Below are 21,370 nucleotides of genomic sequence, written 5' to 3' on the forward strand. Positions count from 1 at the left end.
GAAAGTCAGGATTTCTCTGAATCAAAAAAGAGATTTAGGGATTTTCTTCTACTTCCTCAACATAGACCTTTGGCTGTACCTCCTGTCCTAGACATTGTTGATGATGTTTTTTCAGAATCTAGTATGGCTCCTGATTCTCTGCCTCCAGCTCCTTGTAAGCCAGACAGATACTACAGGGTTCCTGACTCCCACAAATTCCTTTTCAAAAATCCTATTGCAGATCCTGAAACCATTTCTCAGGGTCCCAAGGGCATTAAGGCCTCTACTGCTAAAAATCCTACCCCTTCTGATAGAGATTCCAGGGCGCTGAATAGATGGGATAAGAAGGTTTACACTTCTGCAACCTTGGCAATCAGGGCTTTAAACTGTCAATTCCATATACTTAAATACCAGCAGCATATCATGAGACTGTTTAAACAGAAAATGATGTTAATTTCTGACTCTGTGGAAAATAAAAGATTTACAGGATTTATTGCATTCAGCTGAACAAGTTGGAAAACATACTTTGCAATGTGGTTTTGATTCTTTGGAGGCTTCTTGCAGGGCTGCTGTAACTGGCTCTGTGCTAAGAAGGCATGCTTGGCTCAAAGAGCAAACTCTGCCTGATCATGTTAAAGCAAAATTGTTGGATGCCCCTTTACAACAGGATCGTCTCTTTGGTAAAAAGGCTGAAGAAGTTTTAAAAAAGATGGAAGATAAAGCTAAATCTATGCAAACTGTGAAAGATTTCTCACAAGTGCAACCTACAAGATTTAGTAGGCACTGGCCTACTAAGAACTGGTCCTTTGCAGTTCCTTCGAGAGTCACTCAAGTCAAACCCAGACATTCCAAAGGCTCCAGGTTTCAGTCACAAGGGACTTTTAGAACAAAACAATGGGGTGCCTCCTCCTCCAAATTTGGAAACAACAAGGCACCACCCTATGGTAAGCAGTCTCATTGACTTCCCTCTACACTTACCAAGCATTTACCTTTCAGCCCCCACTTTGGGGGGAAAACTGGCATTTCATGTAAGAAACTGGCAACTTATAACCCAGGACAAACGGATTTTAAATATAGTATTCCAGGGATACAGATTTCATTTCAACATGTTGCCAATCCCAAACAGATGGCCAGACCTGCCCCCAAATCAATGGGCAGAGGCCCAGAAACAAGTACTGTCTCTCATGAACATGGAGCTATTCAACAAGTCCCAGAAGAGGAAAAGGGACAAGGTTTCTACTCAAGACTTTTCCTGGTACCCAGAAAAGACAAATCATGGCATCCAATTCTGGACTTATCTGCTCTAAACACCTTTCTGGACATTCCAAAATTCAAGATGCTGTTTTTTCAACAGTTACTTCCTATGCTATGCAAAGATGCCTGGTTGGTAACTCTAGACTTAAAAAGAGGCTTACCTGCATATCCCAATCAGGGAATCTTGTGGAAGATACCTCCGCTTCAAAGCAGGCTGTTTGCATTCTCTGCACTGCCCTTTGGCTTATCTACTGCGCTTAGGGTTTTCACAAAGTGCCTGGCTCCAGTAATTGCATTTTGCAGGCAAAGAAATTTTCAAATATATCCATACCTGGAAGATTGTCTAATCCAGGCAGAAAACAGGGACATTCTTCAAAAACATCTGGCATTTGTAAAAAAAAGTTCCAACTTGTGTAGGGTACACCATAAACGAAAAGAAATCACAACTGGTACCCTCTCAAAAAAATACATTCCTGGGTGCAAGCCTGAATACAACTGCCCAGATGGCTTACCTTACACAAGAAAAGCATATTCATTTGGTGACTTACTTCAAACAGGTGGCCACAAAAACCCTGCTATCTGCAAGACAAATTCTGCAAGCCTTGGGGATCATGACCTCCTGCATTCTTCTAATTCCATATGCAAGACTGCATATGAGGAAACTTTAGTGGTACTTAAAGAGTTTATGGAGTCAACATTGTCACAGCCTGTAAACAATGATTCCTGTCATACCTTGCTTGCAACTAGAGTTCCTATGGTGGGCAGAGGCCTGCTACCAAAACAAGGGACTGCCATTCACTCCACCCCCTGCCACCCAAACCCTAACTACAGACACATCAGACTATGCTTGGGGGGTTCATCTGGCAGGGAAGTGCATTCAGGGCAAATGGAGCCCAAATCAAATGCACCTTCATATCAATCAAAAGGAGATGCTAGCTGTACAGAATGCACTGACAGCGTTCCAGGACTACCTTCATCCAGGACAAGAATTAATAATAAAGACAGACAACACCACAGTTATGTGGTACATAAGCAGGGGGGTATACACTCCTACCCCCTTTGCAGACTAGCCATGGCATTGTGGAACATGGCCTTGACCTATCAAATTCAACTACAAGCTCAATTCCTGCCAGGAAAGCTGAATACTCTGGCAGACAAACTAAGCAGAAATCTCATGGACCCACATGAAAGGAAACTGGAACCACGGATTTTCAACATGTTGACATGCACATGCAAATGGGGGAGTCCAGACATAGATCTTTTTGTCTCACCCCAGAACTATTAGCTGGACAAATTCTGCACAAGAACTCATCACAAAAAAGCCTGGAAAGTGGATGCTCTATCATTCAGCTGGAAAAACCTATCAGTCTATGCCTTTCCCCCTCTGCCTCTGCTCTCCAAAGTTCTATTAAAAGTCAAACAGGACAAGCCAAAAATTATTTTGATTGCTCCAGACTGGCCTCACACTGGTACCCACTCCTGCGCAATGTGTCACACCTTCCACCATGGCACCCGCCTCAGACACCTTACTTACTGTCTCAGCAGAACAACCAAATTCTGCACACTCAGCTCCAAACCTTGAATCTTGCAGCTTGGCTAATCACCTAAATTCACCCTTGGCATCCCTCAGCAAACCTGTGATGGATGTCATTTTGGAGGCAAGAAGGCCTAGTACTAGAAACTCTTATGCTGACAAATGGAAAAAATTCTGTGCCTGGAATCAATCACAAGGGATAAGCACAACAGTGCCTAATATTCCTCAGATTTTACAATATTTAACTGAGATTCTGCCTCTGCTCTCCAAAGTTCTATTAAAAGTCAAACAGGACAAGCCAAAAATTATTTTGATTGCTCCAGACTGGCCTCACACTGGTACCCACTCCTGCGCAATGTGTCACACCTTCCACCATGGCACCCGCCTCAGACACCTTACTTACTGTCTCAGCAGAACAACCAAATTCTGCACACTCAGCTCCAAACCTTGAATCTTGCAGCTTGGCTAATCACCTAAATTCACCCTTGGCATCCCTCAGCAAACCTGTGATGGATGTCATTTTGGAGGCAAGAAGGCCTAGTACTAGAAACTCTTATGCTGACAAATGGAAAAAATTCTGTGCCTGGAATCAATCACAAGGGATAAGCACAACAGTGCCTAATATTCCTCAGATTTTACAATATTTAACTGAGATGCTTCACAAGGGCCTGTTCTTTTCTTCCATAAAAATCCATGCCTCAGCCATTTCAGCTCATTACAATACAGAACCTCCCCTCTTCTCTCATCCTCTGCTAAAGCAGTTTCTCAGAGGGGCCAAAGACTCAAGACCACCCAGGAGATCTCCAGTCCCTGCCTGGGACCTCAGTTTTGTATTGGAAAAACTCACTGTCCCTCCTTTCGAGCCAGCTGCTACTGCAGACTTAAAATTTCTCTCCTGGAAAACAGCTTTCCTTTTAGCAGTCACTTCAGCTAGAAGGATTTCCAAATTACAAGCTCTTATGGCAGTAGAGCCTTTCATTATTTTTCATGAGGACAGGGTGTCTCTCAGGACCAGTCCACCTTCATGCCTAAGGTGGTATCCAGTGTGGCTCTAAATCAGACCATTCGTTTTCCAACTTTCTTTCCCAATCCACAGAACAAGGAGGAATGGATTCTACATTCATTGGATGTACACAGACAACTTAGATTTTACTTAAACAGGACAAAATCTCAAAGAAAATCTGAACAACTACTGGTGGCATTTGCTGCAGGGGCAGAGGGAAAGGCTATTTCAAAGCAGACTTTTTCCAAATGGATAAGCCATTGTATTCATTTCTGCTATATGCACCATGGTAAAACTGTCCCCCAGGGGATCAGATCTCATTCCACCAGGGCTGCATCTACTTCTACAGCCTTTCTCAGAGGGGTTCCTACCAGAGACATTCCAGAAGCTGCTACCTGGAGCTTAGTTCATACGTTCACCAAACATTACCATTTACCTTTCTTCTCTAAATCTAGAGCTGGCTTTGACTCTGCTGTCCTGCAGGGCATTATAGCTGGTCCTAATGCTGTATAAATCCATCCTCCCAACCATAGCTTTGGGAATCTACCCAAATGTAATGACTACAACAGTGAAACACGAAGAACGTAATACAGTTGTGTACACTTACCATAAATGTAGATGTTCGAGTGTATTCATTGTTGCAGTCCTGGTTACCCTCCCTCCAACCCCCTGTTTTTTCTCTTACTATAGCTTTTCTTTCCTTTACTATGCTTAAAAGCCTTTTTGGTGTATTTGCTTTTGTTTGGAGGTATATTTTTGTGTTTTTAATTACTTAAATAGTTGGCTCCCCATTTGGGGGGCACCTGACATCAGGGGCAAGAAAAACTGATGTAATGGTGTCTGCTGCATGTTTTATACTCTTGACTACCTGACCTCATGGAATAAGGGACAGCAACCGATGCAGGACCTAAGACTTTGTTAATCAGGCTGACTGAGGGCAACCTGCCAGCAGATTACCCAAATGTAATGACTGCAACAGTGAATACACTCGAAGATCTACATTTATGGTAAGTGTACACAACTGTACTTTTGTGAAGGTGACATTTTTCAAGCACAGGAAACTGAAAATGGAACTTTCAAAAAGCACCAAAAAGCCTGAGAACTATGCAAAAAGATTAGTACGTAATGAGTAAACCAGTCGTCAGGTTGCAACACTCAGCTGCGGCTCATTTAGAGTAACAGTTCCTCATTTTACTTATCTTTCTTCATTTATTAACTGGTTAAGTGGATTGATCCATATGACCTTTTCCAGTCACAACCCAGCCAAAGGGAAATTTATACAAGCACAAAATGACTGTATAATTAATAGTATAACTGCAAAATAGTAAGAACAGCATTTTAATACTTGCATAATTTGTTCTTAAGGCACATTATATGATTACACATGGAAGATTCTAGATATTAAAGAGGTTCTTTGCTGCTTTAGCTTTCAGACAGATAGGAATTGTCTGTATCATTTCAATGCGTGCCAGTTCTTAACAGGCAACCACAGTCAAAAATCAAATCATCAGTCATTCAGTTTGTTTTAGAGGCAGCAAATCCATTCTTATCTCTACATCCATGTTAATTTTAAACTCCAAATGCAGTACTGGCATAAAGAGAAATCTCACTTGGATGAATCAGTATTTTTTGTAAAGTGTATGAAAAAAGTAGTGTACAGAGCTGGTTGACAGAAAATGCACTTTCCCCCATATAATTAATTTGTTAATATAGAAAGATGTTAGATACAAGTATATACAAGATGCGAACCATATACACTGTTATGCACATATACTGATTATGTATAATTATTCAGAGAATTATAATCAGGTTTGTGACGCACGCATTCCTTGTTCCATAGTGAAAGGGTCTGTCACACATTCATTGCTAAGATTTTTAAGTAGAAATCATGCTAAATTATATTTCTCTACGTGTACATTTTCTGAGTATAATGCTGTACATTTTGCTCATACTGTGCATATTGTAGTTAAAAATGCTGCCAGTTTTTTCCATGATTTGCCTGTTTGTTCCTCATTTTGAGAAGCATTGTTCCACATCTGAAATCAGGCATTCATTTACTCATTCACTGTAGCGCTATGCAGTGTGTTCATACAGAAAGTCACTGCATGCTGACTGCAATATTTAGTGAGTAGGAAAATGAGCTTACAGGGTAGGTCATTAATGATGGTTGGACCACCTCGTCTACGAACCGCTATTGGTAGATAAGCAAATCTCATTCATCAATAAAAAAGGAGTTACATTATAAAGGTAGGTGCTGGCAAGGCATAAATGGTCACAAGACTCGGTTACCTTGCATTTCCAAGGACTTCTATGATTTACACTGCACTTAAGCATTGTTAAACCCTCTTTGGGGGCAGGACATTGGTGGTTTGGATTTCAGAGTATACAATTCACACACTGGGGTCGCAGGAGGGAAAGCCCTCCTCTCTTTACCTAGGAAAAGATGCAAGAATAAAGGAATGCGTTTGTATTTCTTTTGATCAGGATTGTTTACTCATTATGATTAAAAACTGCCTCTAATCCCCATGTTGTGGTGAAAAATGCATTCACTTTCAAAGGGTGTGATAGACAGGTTTGAAGTGAAATGCAAGGAGAAACTTTAATCAGTTTCCTTTTTGTTCCAAAGCAGCTACTGGACCCACAATGAATAGAGACAGTGGTAATAAGCCCCAGAGACAGATAATTACACAATTTTTTTTTTTTATGTACACACAAGACGATGAGTTTATTATCCCACTGATGTCTGAGCATGCTGTCTAGCTCAGTGAGTAAAATGAAGAAAAGTCAGAAACTTGTGTTCTGATGTATAACTCCTGTACATATTTTTCAATTCAAAGAACAAGGTGAGCAAGATGTAACAGTAACAAATAGTGGTCATCTAAATAAGCCACTTTACTTTCTTGTTTACAGCTGTAAAAAAAAGAGAAAAATTGCATATTTTGGAAAAGAAAATAGCAGAGTACAGAAATCATGCTAATGTGCATGTGTGAAATCCATGTTACACATGCAAAGAAAACAAGTTATTTTTATTTGTAACAATTCTTAATTAAATGTAGCATAAATGCAGAGGATCTTATATTGAACTTAGATGCACAAAATTGAATCAAGCTTCTTAGTATTTCCAAATTACATGGCAGTTTGACCAGTGTTACAATTTCAATGCACACACTTGTTGAGTTGAAAAGGACCAGTACCTTACAACTTAAGTGTTTGGGTAAAAAGTCTGATCTCCAGACACTTTCTGTTTGGAGTTTTGCATTTTCTCTGTATATCTGTTATGGTTTTCCCAAGTACTCTGATTTTCCTGGTTTTCTCAGTCCAGTGAATGTGGGTATGGCTGTCCAAGCTGGTAATGATAGCCCCTGTTGCATGGGCTGACTGAGGGGGCTTACGCAGCCCTTACTGTGAAGCAAATGCTCACATGACTACGGGGTGTAGGGTCATAAATGGAAAATGCTGTTATCGGTGCAATGCTGGTTAGAAGATAAAATACCCTCACAGCTGTCTTGAATGATGGCCCCTTAGAAGCTTGATGGTCGGCAGACACACGGGCAAAAATGATACAGTGCTGTCTAACTAACTAAATTCAGTCATATATTCCAAAACCAACGAACTTCTATTTATTCTGAGAAAAACTATTACATTTTCTCTCACCAGTACAGTCTCCCAATAATAGCTAATGCCTCCAAAAAACAAACCTTACTGCAAACAACAGTCAGTAAGATATGCACATTTATCACCCTGGCTCCTCAAAAGGATAACCACTGCTTCATCCTAGCAAAATCATGATGGCTACCAATAAGACAAAGGTGCACTTTACTGGTTACTTCCCTAACATAAAAAAAAAATTATCAAGAGACTTCCAACATCTATGCTAGTCAACCAATAAAAAGAACCACATCCTATAATCTGAAGTCACATTCAACCCTTTCCTTAAGTACCGCATACAACAAGCTGTGCACCACACACCACGGTTTCTCAATAATGGCTCGATAAGCATGGGAATCTTTCCTAACGACAATGAAATCAATCTCATCTTAACCACAGATTCAGACAATTCAAAACATTTGTTTTTGATGCAGATATTACATTAAAACCAAACCTGCATCACTCCTTTCACAGCTAATTCTGCTGCAAGCATTGCTAACTCAAAGATTCTTTTATCATCTTTATGTATATTTTTCATCTTTCACTTTCTAATCATTTTCAATATCTAACCTTCTCTCCCCAGCTAAGTATTCACTTCTGTCCTTTCTCAATATTCTTCCTTCTAACTTCCATCTCTAAATATTCTATGAATTGTATATATTTGATACAGTTGAGTATAGATTTTGATCCAGTTTACACATTCTTTTAAATCTTATGTACATGGCATTGATATCCAATGTTATGTAACATAATATTTTGTTTTTGTAATATCCTAGGCTGAACCTGAAAAATGGACTGTGTGAATCAGTGTTCTACAGTGTTTAGCAAAGTAAAAAATCTATCCTGTGAATTCAGTAAACTCCATGTATACTTAGCACGAAGCCTGCACGGAGTTTACGTGTTTGCTCAGTGACCAGCAGTGCTAATTAGATATTTATGCCGCATACCACTTTTAAACATAAACAAATGTGGTTTTGTGGCTAGCAACAGTGTTGCCAGCCTGGAAACCATATAAAGCAACATGGACAGCAGCAGACATGTAAACGTGTTTACCTACAGGAAAACTAGGTCACCGTGTTTGGGCGAAATGCCACAATGATTACCGGGGTTATTAATGCACCAAAGTATATATTTCCAACACACTGCATGACAGTGTATGCACTGCAGATTATTGTGGAAACCTGTTTCAGGCATACTGAGCAAAAGGTTATGTAACTGATCAGTAAGGGTACTACATTATAAATAAACAGTCAGGGGAAGTGTGTGTATTGAATAGGGGCACACAGATGACTTGTAGGAATGAATACATGGAAAGAGGACAGGTAAAACATGGTAATGTACAGCTGATGAGGGCATGTCAATGAAGACAGCTATAGCATGAACAGTAATCACATATCAATCCAATGAATGTATATGTTGAATGTACCTTCACCTACAATGATGCCATAATCTAGAAAAGAAATGGTCATCAACAATTGACTTAGTTTCTGGTGTCAGTCCAGGGGGATATAGTATCTCTTAGCCTATAATGGGACGGTTGACAAATCATACTGTTTTGCCAGGGATCATCTACACCTGTGTCTCTTAGACTGTCGGATACTGGCAAAGGCACTTGTGTCCCCCATGGTGCCTTTTTTTAGGCAATATCGAAGGAACAAAAATTCTGATGTAAAAAAATCCACTGGAGGCAACCTCAAGGTTATTTTGTTTAATTGCCTTATGCCAGGAGTCTAAACATGAAGCTGCACTTGATGAAATTGCCAACCTGCTAGCTGACAGATTTGGTGAGAATTTCACCCCCCCCCCCCGAACCACAGGCCATACCCCAAAGCATATCCGACAACAGTCCTCTACCAAGTATCTCTAGAGATCAGAGCATATCTGTGCTCTCCAAGGCTAAAAATACAGCCAAGTGGTACCAGATAACATCCCAGGTTGCTTACTAAGCAGTCTAAAACACAACCTAGTGGATTCACTTAGCATCCTCTTTAACCAGAGCCTGAGAACTGCCTTTGTTTCAGCAGAGTAGGAAAACATCAACAGTAACCCCCTTGCCACCAACTGACCCTGGGAACTATACACTCATATCATAAATCTAGCCAGTCTCATCTGCAGGGCCATGAAAAGCATCATCATGGACATTATCAAAAAGAACATAGGTGAACTTCAAACTCTAGACCCAAACCAATTTGGCTTTGATAAGGGTAGATCATGCTTATTAAACCTAGTAGACTTCTTAGAGAAAGTCGCCAAAGATCTGGATGAAGGTAAGACAGTGCATACTGCCGATCCTGCCCTGGCCAAGACTTTTGACACAACCCCCCACACAGGTATCATTGAGAAACTCTCCCAGCTGGGTATTAACCCTTACATCACTAGATGGGTAGCAGATTGGCTGACCAACACAGCACATGCAGTCAAAGTTGGTGACTAAACCTCTACCAGTAGTACCATCACCAGGGGCTTACCACAAGGATCTGTGCTGGGGCCTTTACTGTTTGGAATCTATTTTTTTGGAAGTCTGGGCTACAGTAGATGACCTTTGGCTTACCAAGTTTGCTGATCTTTGCAAATTGGGTGCAGTCATTGAGTTCACCAAAAATGTTAACATATTAGAGGAGGGGCTGACACAGAGAAATGATTGGTGCTAAAGCCACAGTATACAACTGAGTGCAAAAAGTGCCATTATTATTGCTTTTGGCAAAGTGGAATTCCCTTCAAATTGCAGTATTAACACCCCCCCACAAACTCCAACCCAGTGGTGCAAGACCTGGGAACATGGGTAGATTGCAATCTGAACTTCGACCAACAAGTTTCCACAGAGGTAAGGAAAGCCTTATATGCCATGCATCTAAGCAAGGGCATCACATCCAGGTCTGAGGATGTTATTAACAGAGTACAATGCTCCATTTTGCATGTATCTCACCAGACGCCTGTAGCAGATGAAGAGACCGCAGGGGTTTCTCAACAAGCAAATACAGGGCTTCCAAACTATGCCATGATGTATGTGGATAGACTGAAAACCTTGTCACTGTACTCTGTATCGTATTGGCTTCTTAGAGGTGATTTGTGCCTGGCCTACAGGGCAGGCTCTGACCCTGCACTGATGGAAATGCTGCATATTTGCAGATCTAATGACACAAGCGTCACTCGCTATAGGGATATTAACTTAGCCTGTGACATTAACAGAACATGCTTGAGAGATAGATATATCTCCCAGTGACTGCCACTCCTCTAGAATACACTTTCAAATCACATGAAGCAGAGCTCCTCATGACTCTGTTCAAGTGCAACCTAGACAAATGCATGAGACACCACAAATTCACCCCAGGAGTGGCAGCCATATCTCTCATGGATAGGGTTACTTGGTGTTGACCATAGACTCTCTCTCTGCAAATTCTGTCGACCTATTAAGAACAATTTGTGCTACTTGTGATGAACATGGCTAGGCGTCTAAGGGCTGAAGTACTGCTAGCCTAGTAACCACCAATGAAACTATGAATCTATGGCAACAGTTCTTAGGGGGTATATTACTATAGCTGTTATAGAAAGAGCACATAATGTAATGGCAGCAATCGCCATCAATACATTAGCTCACATCACAGATTGTAATACCCTCTTGTAGCCATACTGTACATCCACACCTCAATATAGCATATGTCAATGACAGCAATATTGACATGTCAAGTGATCATAGGGTCATAGGACACTATTAGGTTGATAGCCAACATCACATGAAATCCTACCCATTATAAAATGAAAGTAAAAAAGCCAATATGTATATTATGGAAGATAGTAAGACTATTAAGAGTATGTGTTTATTAGTTTGCATTATATTCTGCCACTGTCCATATGTGACCTATGCACCACACCATGACAGAATTAGCAATCACACATGTAGTGATCTGGGGATGTCTTGAATAGGCTCATGGAAGGACTCTGCTTCATGATGTGTGTGTACATATTTGACATGAGGATATGCTTCACTCCTCTGCAGGAAGGGAGTCATGTGACCAGAGGACAAAGGAGGATGTGTGGGGCTACATGAATGGTACCTCAAGTGGTAGTGAAATGAAAAACTATTCCAAAGATCACACAGTGACCATAATGTACCAGCAACCAAACACACAGAAGTTCACTGGGCCTGATATGAGCATTATACCTATGTAGGCATAGATTATGAATGCCATGCAATGTCACAGTATCAACACCACAGATGTCTGACTGTAGCACTGTCACATTACAGTATATGGAGTATGGCACCATCATTGTATGCTGAGGGGAGCATGTTGCGAGCACTGTACGGCATGGGTGTGAAGTCACATCCCTGTATAAAATTGTATCATAAGTGATAGTTGTATGTATAGACACACAAGTAGCTTACTGTCAGATTAGAAAACCTATATATGTAGTTAAAGTACATTGCAAGCACAGTAGTTAATATTGCTGTCACAGCACAGGTTTGTCTTAAATACTGTCATAGTGCATGTTACACAGGATGACATAATCAGTGTATGCTACAACAAGATGCTTTGAGGAGTGTTGTAAATAGCTGTGGATTCATATTGGCTCTAAAACTACCTATTTATAGAGCAAAGTACTTAACACAAGTGCCAGAGGTGGTGGTGCTGCGGTAGCGTTGTCGCCTCACAGTTAGATGTTGCCCATTCGATTCTCAGTTAGAGCGTCTTCTGTGTGGCGACATGTGTGAATGGGTGTTACTTCGTTGAAAGTTGTGCATTAGGCCCGGCAAGCCAGCATGCAAAAATCTACTGCCAATCATTAGCGGACCAGAGTTCCGCTGTGGCGACCCCTAACCGGGAAAAGCTGAAAGACACAAAGTGTTGTAGAATAATTTATATCTGATGACATCAGCAGATTCTAGTGAGAGAAAAATGGTAATAGCAGTATCCCACATGCTGCTGTAAAATATTCTCTCTAATGTCATACAAGTGCACACACACACACACACACACACACACACACACACACACACACACACACACACACACACACACACACTCACAGAGCAGTTGACTGTACTGAGAATAGAACCCCTGCCTAAGTACACAGACTGGAGGACTCAATACTTAACTCACACGCCATAGCATAAGTCAGACTTTACAAGGCTGCAGGACAATGTATAGTGGATGACATCATCATTGGATGTTGGATAGAAGATGTTTGGAGGCCTGAATGAAATGGATGTGTAGGCATGTCCAGCTGTCAAAATATTGGTACTCCATGGGAATGTAGTGATAACTACAGGATACACAGTTATGCTGTTCTGACTAGACACACACACACACACACACACACACACACACACACACACAATTTATAGTGGATGACATCAGCATTGGATGTAAGATAGAAGACGCTGGGAGGCCTGTCTGAAATGGATAGTTAGCCATTCAATGAAATAATTCTTTATTCTACATTTACTGTGTGTTACCTTAGTGGCATCACAGAGAGGTAACTGCACCATTGAAAAGCCATTCACCATTACTTGGCATTGGTGTGCAAAGCCAAACTCCTTGCAAACACATAGGACAAAAAGTGAAAGGCTCCATTGCTTTTTTTTTTTTACTTATGTGTTGTCTTTGATTCTATTTTTTGACCAGATTAAATGTGTTAAAATGGGGTAGATAGGAAACTGGTGAAATGGGGGGAAGAACAAAGGAAAAGCAATATAGGAATGTGCAGGAGGTAGGTAGGAAAGAACTATAACTACCCACTTCTTCGGCAGTGTAAAATTAATATGCATCGAATATTGGCTGAATTTGAACTGTCATCTCAATAAAAAGGGCTGACAACAAAGCAATCATGTTGCATAGCCAATTGTACTGACTCAAGTGTGTCAAGAAGACACTTGTGCAAAGTGTATGGGATATTTCTTTTGTGGGACAGGTGCCCATTTTATTTATTATTACTTCAGTAAGAGAGGGATGTTGGATAAGGGGCATAGGTATTTCTGGGACAGGTAACTAGGGTAGGTGAGGAAGCAGATGCAAATAAACAGGACAAATAAGACACGACACAGGGACAGTGAGAGAAGTGACAGGTTGGGGCACAACATGATTGTGGTTTGGGAGGGGACAACAGATGACCATGCCCATCAAACATTGGTACAGTGAGAATATAGTCCTCACCTGCAGGAACGTCATCACCATCCCCTTACTCTCCTGGCTGTTGGGAGTGCTTGATGTTTTCTCCTATGGACCATAAGTGAGAGCAGCCTCTCCATCCGGCATAGGCGTGCACCAATGGTGCTTTGCATGACCCTATGCACCAATCTTGGTATCTCCTGGTGGGAGATAAAATTGCCACCTCCGCCAGTACTCCTGGAGGGGAGGGTATCACAGCACCAGCTGTTGGGATAGTGCTACCTGTGGGTGCAGGTATTCCAGGGGTGGCATAGGCAGGTGCTGCCAGGTTGGATCCCAGATGTGCTGAGCATCAGTGCCAGTTGAGTGGGGGCAGGCTGAGCCACTGGGGATGGCCTACCTCCCTGTGCTGTAAAGCATTTTGTGATTTGTCAGAGAGAGATTCCATGAAAGTAAAGAAAAAAAAGAAATAAGGGTTGGGGTGAGGAAAAAAAGAAAGATAAAATGAGTACCAGCATATGTGACATACAATGCATTATCACAGTAATAAAGTATTTTGTCTAAACTTTTACATTTAAGTATACTTCTTAACAACTACAAACTATAAGTAAGGATTGCGCAAAGTAATCCTTGCAATGTGCATATATTGCACATGTGCTTGTCCAATTAGATAGATTAACAACATGGCATTTATGCCACTTGTGTAGAAATTAATGTAATATTTTTAAATGATTTTGTATTTGTTACTTGTGGTATTTGAATCCATGGCATCTGACTACAGTCTTAGACTTGAGTCCTATAGTTGGCTTGTGCTACAAACTGAAGCAAGCATGCTTGCTTTTGCAGTTAGGATATGGATGCTTACTTTCCAACAACTGTATAGAAAATAAATAATTTTAAAATTTAAAATAAGACTTTGATTGTACTACTTGCATACCCCTTGCTTCCCTCAGTCTATCTATTTGCCATAATCTCTGCATTGGCTGTGGAATAAAGAGAAGAGAACAAGAGAAGAACATTATGCATACTTGTCATGCCTACATGCAGCTTTCTGTCTACTATAAATTCTCTTTATCATTATACGTACACAACTGGGGATGTTACCAGTCCCGAACTCATTCAGCCACTAGTTGAATGTATCCCTTCTGCACCGTTACAGGTCATTACAGTGATGGCTGTACTGTTTTACAGTGCCTGGAATGCCAGTCATACTGGAGACAGCCTTGGCCATGCTATTCCAAGCTTCAGACTTGTACTGGGAGCCAGTATAGTCCACCTGAAAAAACCTTCTGCTATTGGGCTTTACAAGGAGTCTAGTAAAGATTCCGGACTCTTTAACACTCCGCCTCTGTACCCTAAATTGGGCATCTTCCCTTCTACCACCAGTGACATGTCCAACTAGGGAGAACAGAATGATTTCCCACCAATGTCTGTTATCACGTTTACTGGTAGTGTGCAAACCCGAACAAAGATGTCAACCATGTTTGCGCAATGTTAAGCAAAAAGCAACAGTGCCAAATAGGCAATAAAGCAGTTTTGAAACTGGAAGGCTAATGTGACACTTGCCATTAGTTTGAGGGTTGTTTGCTGCTGGAACTGTTAGGTGATTTAACTTTGCAGACATGTACTAGTGGCATAAATTTCATGACCTGACACATTTTTGGTTTGGCTTTATACACTGATAAAATAGATTTTTACTATGTGGGATTCAAACCTATGCATAAGAGAGAAAACATTTTCTTCCCACAGTAGTGATTTTCTATCTTTTCCTCAGAAGAAGTGCTTCTCAGACATACGCATGAATTATAAATAAATACAAGACAGATTGAGGGATAGCTATGTATGTGTGTGACCTGACAAGGTCCTGGTTTATGCATTCATGTGTATATGAGTCTTAATGAAGTCTGAAGGCCATGCAAGGCCAGCTAGCACAATTATAATTACACGAACATAATCATTACACCCTCAGTCATACATATAATTCATATGAGCTCCACTGTTATATATTCATATTATTTAGGTGTACATTTTTATGTGATATTTAATTTAAAGTGAAATAGAACAACAGTAAAAATATTTGGAATTTCATGAATTAAAACAAGGACCATCTGTATTGCAGCCCTGCACTTCACACCTGCTTCCACAATAGTAGTTGTATATTTTCCCTACTCATTATTAACTTCTGTGTGTTAACTGCTATGCAGCGCCACTTAGTGTGTTTGCTCTATGCCCAACATACGTAATAGAATGTACTCATTTTGAAATTGTCTACTGTGTGCTTCCTCCCTGCAGGTGTTGTAGACCTGCAGGTGTTGGGGAAGACTGCTAACTGCTGCTCAATGTTGCTAAGTGGGTTTGAGCGATGGAAAGCAAAACATGCAACAATGCATCCTTTTTGAATTCGAGAATGTCTGCATCCTGTCTGCAGGTGTTCTGTCTGCTTCTTGTGTGGAATGTTAGGCCAGGTTTGCAAAATGGTAAGCATCACATAAAAAGAGACATATATATATATATATATATATATATATATATATATATATATATATATATATATATATATGGAATACATGCATTTAATTGAATGTTGGTTGTCCAACATCCTAAATGTCGAAGGCAGTGACTCAAGTTTCCACAACATTGAATTTTCACATGCCAAATCCAGGAATATCGAACGCCAGCCAGGCTAATATCCCCCCTTCTTGACCCATGTTAACGCTTGTTGTGGTGGTTGAGCAATCAGAACTGTCAAATTCGGTGTCATGTTCAACATTCTGACCGTTCGCTTGTGTGAGATTCGACATTTCCATTAGGGAAATGTGATGTTCGGCTATGTTCTGTTCGATCATATGCATGTATTTTATATATATATATATATATATATATATATATATTAGTATCTCTGTATATGAAATGCCGCGGTGGTGCAGCGGTAGCGTTGTTGCCTCATAGCAAGAGGTTCTCCTGTTCAATTCTCGGCTGGAGTGCGAGAAGTGCCTTCTGTGTGGAGTCTGCATTTTCTTCCCCGGTGTTGGGTGGCATTCAAAAGACATGCATAAATGGGCATGCCTTCATTGAAGGTTGGATGTTGAGCTGGCACCTCAGCATTCATGAAAATCTACTGCCAATCATTAGCAGACCGGAGTTCCTCTGTGGCGACCCCTAACCGGGAAAGCCAAAAGACAAACAACAGTATCTCTGTATATGTTTGTGTGTGTGTGTGTGTGTGTGTGTGTGTGTGTGTGTGTGTGTGTGTGTGTGTGTGTGTGTGTGTGTGTGTATATATATATATATATATATATATATATATATATATACACATATATATATATATATATATATATATATATATATATATATATATATATATATATATATATATATATATATATATATATATATATATATATATATATATATATACACGGGTCTACTTCACTTGACCTAAATTTCATTTGACTGACACCCATTTGACCGACACCCAATTGACCTAAATTTCATTTGACTTAAAACTCATTTGACTGTATTCCATTTCACCGACATGTAAGACATAGATGTTTTGTGGGTTTTTCTTCACCTGTGACTTGTTTGTGATAAAATGAATTACTTTAACTTATAGTGCTGACTGTTAGAATTCCAATAGTCATGTAGAAAGCAGTGTTGTAGTGTTTCTAAATGTGGGTTTTTCTATTTACATTTTTATGGGAAGTATCTCAAGTAATTTGGCAAATGTTCTGAGCATTCCCAACATTAGTGGCAATGTGTAGAGTACTGTAAGGCAAGTTAAATTTATATGCCCTTTTCCCCCACTGTAGTATGATTCTGGAGTTAGTATATATAATTGGAGGGGCACAGCCCCACACATTGGGGGTTATGGGGGGCATAGCCCCCCAGATAGTTTGGTTGTACATTACCCCATTTCTGTTAAGAGGGTTAGTAAGTAGTTTTTAAGTTCTGGAAAGGGTTAGTTTTTGGTATTCTAAGTTTGCGTGTCTATGGTTTAAGAGTTAGTATGTTGCAATTCAGCATTGTAAGCTGTTGGTGAAATGGGAGTCAGTCAAATAAAATTTAGGTCAAGTGAAGTAGACCCATATATATATATATATATATATATATATATATATATATATATATATATATATGTGTGTATATATATATATATATATATATATATATATATATATATATATATATATATATATATATATATATATATATATATATATATATATATATATATATATATAGGCAAAGACATATACATGCATATATTTATATGTGCACAGTGATACACACACACACACACACACACACACACACACACACACACACACGTCTACTATATTATTTAGCATCAAACTTTTCTTTATTCAAAATTTATTTGCCAGGTTAGAACACTGATCAGAAGTGACCACTTTCACTTCAGTTTTAAGTTGACTTTCAATTTAATTGACTGCTAAATAAGCAAGCAATTATATCAAAGCCTGATGCATTGTAAAAACAAACAGGCTTCATCATTAGGCCTGTGGGGGGAGGACAAGTCCTGTCCTCTTTGCAGAACCCATTCACTAACACAAGCACAGGCTTAAACATTGATCCTGCATGGGGGACAAGACCCACCCTCCATAAAGAACCTATTCAGTGAAACAAACATGCAGTCTTTTAGACTCAACCATTTACAAGTCGACCAAATGAACATATGACTGTAGGCACAGTAACATGACTCGTGCACACACACACACACACATATATAAATATATATATATATATATATATATATATAGAGAGAGAGAGAGAGAGATAGATACAGATATAGATATAGATACATATATAGAAAAATAGAGATTTATATATATATATATATATATATATATATATATATATATATATATATATATATATATATATATATATATATATATATATATATATATATATGTATATATACACTCGTACGCGCACACACACACACACACACACACACACACACACACACACGAGTGTATTACGTTCTGGAAAAAAGCAACATGATCAAGCCACACAAGATCAATCAAAAAAAGACTGAAACTCTCATAACTGAAAAAAAAACACAAAAACAACTTTTTGCAGTAGAGTAAGCCTGCCCTGCAACCCTATAACCAGTTTTACATATGTGTTTATATGTAGTATTTATTGGAGCATTGCATATGGTTGAATGTTCATAATGTCAAACATTTGTAATGCTGGCAGAAGTGATTGAATGATCATATGGTTGCTTCTGCTGCCTTTACTTTGTGGGAAGTCGTGGAACAGCAGGGAATTTGACTTTATCCCACTGTTATACAATCTCGGAGTTGGTATATAAATCATCTGGGGTGTGGGGAACATACATTGCTTTTTGGTGTTTTTTCAATGTAGTGACTTTCTGACTTTCGATACTTCGGGATTGATGTTTTGCTTTACGAACTTCTGATCCTTCAATTTTTCTGGGTACATCCATATAAACACACTTGCGCGCGCACACATAAACTCACACACACACACACGTGTGTGTGTATATGTGTATATATAGACACACTCCCAAGATTGCAGAGGGGAAAGATCAAATTCCCACTCTCTGTAGTACCATGACTTCCCACAAACGTACACTGGCAATATGCAATCATATGACTATTTGATCACTTTGTCATCATGAAAAATGTTCACACATATATATCATGTGTGTGTGTGTGTGTGTGTGTGTGTGTGTGTGTGTGTGTGTGTGTGTGTGTGTGTTAGGGCTCTGCTGTCACCTGATTTAGAAATGCCAGGAACATTAAAAAACACTGTTTCTTATGTTAATGATATGTGTTACAGCACTGTCCAACCAGAGTTTCTGTGGTCTTGAATTTAACTTTCTCTGACATAGGTGATCTCAGAATTATATTCCCAGTATGCAGAGAGCAAAACTAATGCATGAGGAGTGTTAAGAGCTCTGGACCTCACAAAAATTAAAATGTGGGACATCTTTTACCTGCCTACATGTATTTGTTAACATTCTGTCAGTACATCTGATGTGTAGATATGGATTTTGGGAGAACTGAAGGGGGGGGGGAGGAAGTAAGGAGTTGGTTAGAGGATGAAAGAGTAAAGAAGTCCTTGAAGGTGGGCATAATAGATTTCTTGCATTCCAAATTGAAGTTTGAGTTGGTTAACTCTGTGTGTGTGCCTACCTTTCTAAATCCCATCTTTCTGTCTGTCTGTAGCATACCATAAAACCACTATATGAAGAATGAAGTTGTTGTTTATTTATATCCCTGAACTGAGTGTTGCCAAGCTGTCATTAACTTAAGTGACATTTTACAGGGAACCTGTTGACAACTGTTTAAACAAATATTTTTGTGATCTGTAAGAAAGAGAGGGTTGAATAGTTACATGAGCTGAAAACGCAAACTGAGGCTTTCCTGAGATCAGCTGGGGATTGTATAACCAGGCATTGTTTTTTAAAGTTTTTTCCCACAAGGCTTGTGAAAAATGAAGTAAAGCAACATTAGTATGATACCCAGTACGTTTGTTCTTTATTCTTTATTTATTGTAAAGGAAATTTGAAGCCAAACTTAATGTGCCTTTCCTTCCTTAACTTATTGTCAGTTTCTGTTCCTCTTACCTCACAATGTTGGAGAGCTTGACACTAGACTTTCCGGTTTAACTAAATCGTATTCATAATGACATACTGTTTACAGTTTTGTTATACTATTGGCATATTGAGTGCAGTCATTAAATAGAATACATTTGTACTTCAGTTATATGCACATTAAGTAAATCAAGAATCTCGTACAGAGGTGTGTAACTGTGCGACCACTCCAAACTTCTAACCAAATGGTCCACGTAGCCCTGGTCATGAAACAACCATGGATTCAGAAAAAAATAAGATGAAAACCTTTGTGAATACTTAAACTAATAACTTTAATGACAAACATTGAGAGTTCTGAGCAAGTCCAGTGAGTTATGGACAAAGGTGCTCAACAGATGTTATTAAAGTTATTATTTTAAGTATTCATGAAGGTTTTCATCTTATTTTTTCTGAATTCTCTGTTGTTTCATGCTCAAGGCTACATGGACCATTTGTTTGGTTGACATTAATGAAACACTTTTGCAAGTCATTATGTGACACACATAGTGGAAATGGTCCGGATATACTGTGCTGTTAAATTTTACTCACAGTGAGGCTAGCCATAGTGTGACAGGAGGTGTGTGTGCTATGTGCCATTATTGTGTTCTTAAAATAAGACTGGTCAAACTATGCTACTTCTGTATGTTTTCTACTAGTTAGGCCACTGACCACAGTAGAAGTTGTCCGCTGCTCCCACAACAGGCTTCATTTATCCCATGAGGACCTAATTGGGCCTTAAACTGAGCAGTTATTTTTTTTCCGAAGATGTTGAGGTCAAAGGATTGTTGCTTGTTTTGTTTTTTTCTATTTCCATGCATGGTTTTCTCCTCGGTTTCCATGTCTGATGTGTGTAGTTTAAGGCTGATCCTGCCTTTACTCCAGCCTCTGCTGGGGGGGGGGTCAAGCCTGATGAACCTAGTCACATAGAGCTAGGAGCAGTTTGCTGTCCACTTAGCCTTCTTCTGGCCTATTGCGTTCATGTCGCTAGTGAATTTGGGCAGGTAATTGTATATGCAGAAGAACAGCTGTCTGCTGATATGGTTTCTGCAAGGCACTGTATGAAGTAAGTGGATCTGAATACGTAAAGTAATTTGAAATGGGTTTTTTTTGTACTCATTGTTCATTCATTGTCCTTGAGCCTCATCTATTCAGTCTGTCCCTCTTTCCTCCTTTCCCCATTAGGCTACATAAACCACATTATCTGAATGGGTTTGTCA

At 39.5% G+C, this 21,370-nt stretch overlaps 1 protein-coding gene across 2 annotated transcripts in view; it reads left to right on the top strand.

The window, feature by feature from the left end:
* Nucleotides 1-21,370, top strand: part of SEMA6B (semaphorin 6B) — a 1,264,941-nt gene that overhangs the window by 704,850 nt on the left and 538,721 nt on the right. The gene's annotated exons all lie outside the window — the stretch shown is intronic.

The sequence above is a fragment of the Protopterus annectens genome, chromosome 13.part0 (genome assembly GCF_019279795.1).
Source record: "Protopterus annectens isolate FY-2018-M chromosome 13.part0, PAN1.0, whole genome shotgun sequence".
In the NCBI taxonomy this organism is placed as follows: Eukaryota; Metazoa; Chordata; order Ceratodontiformes; family Protopteridae; genus Protopterus; species Protopterus annectens.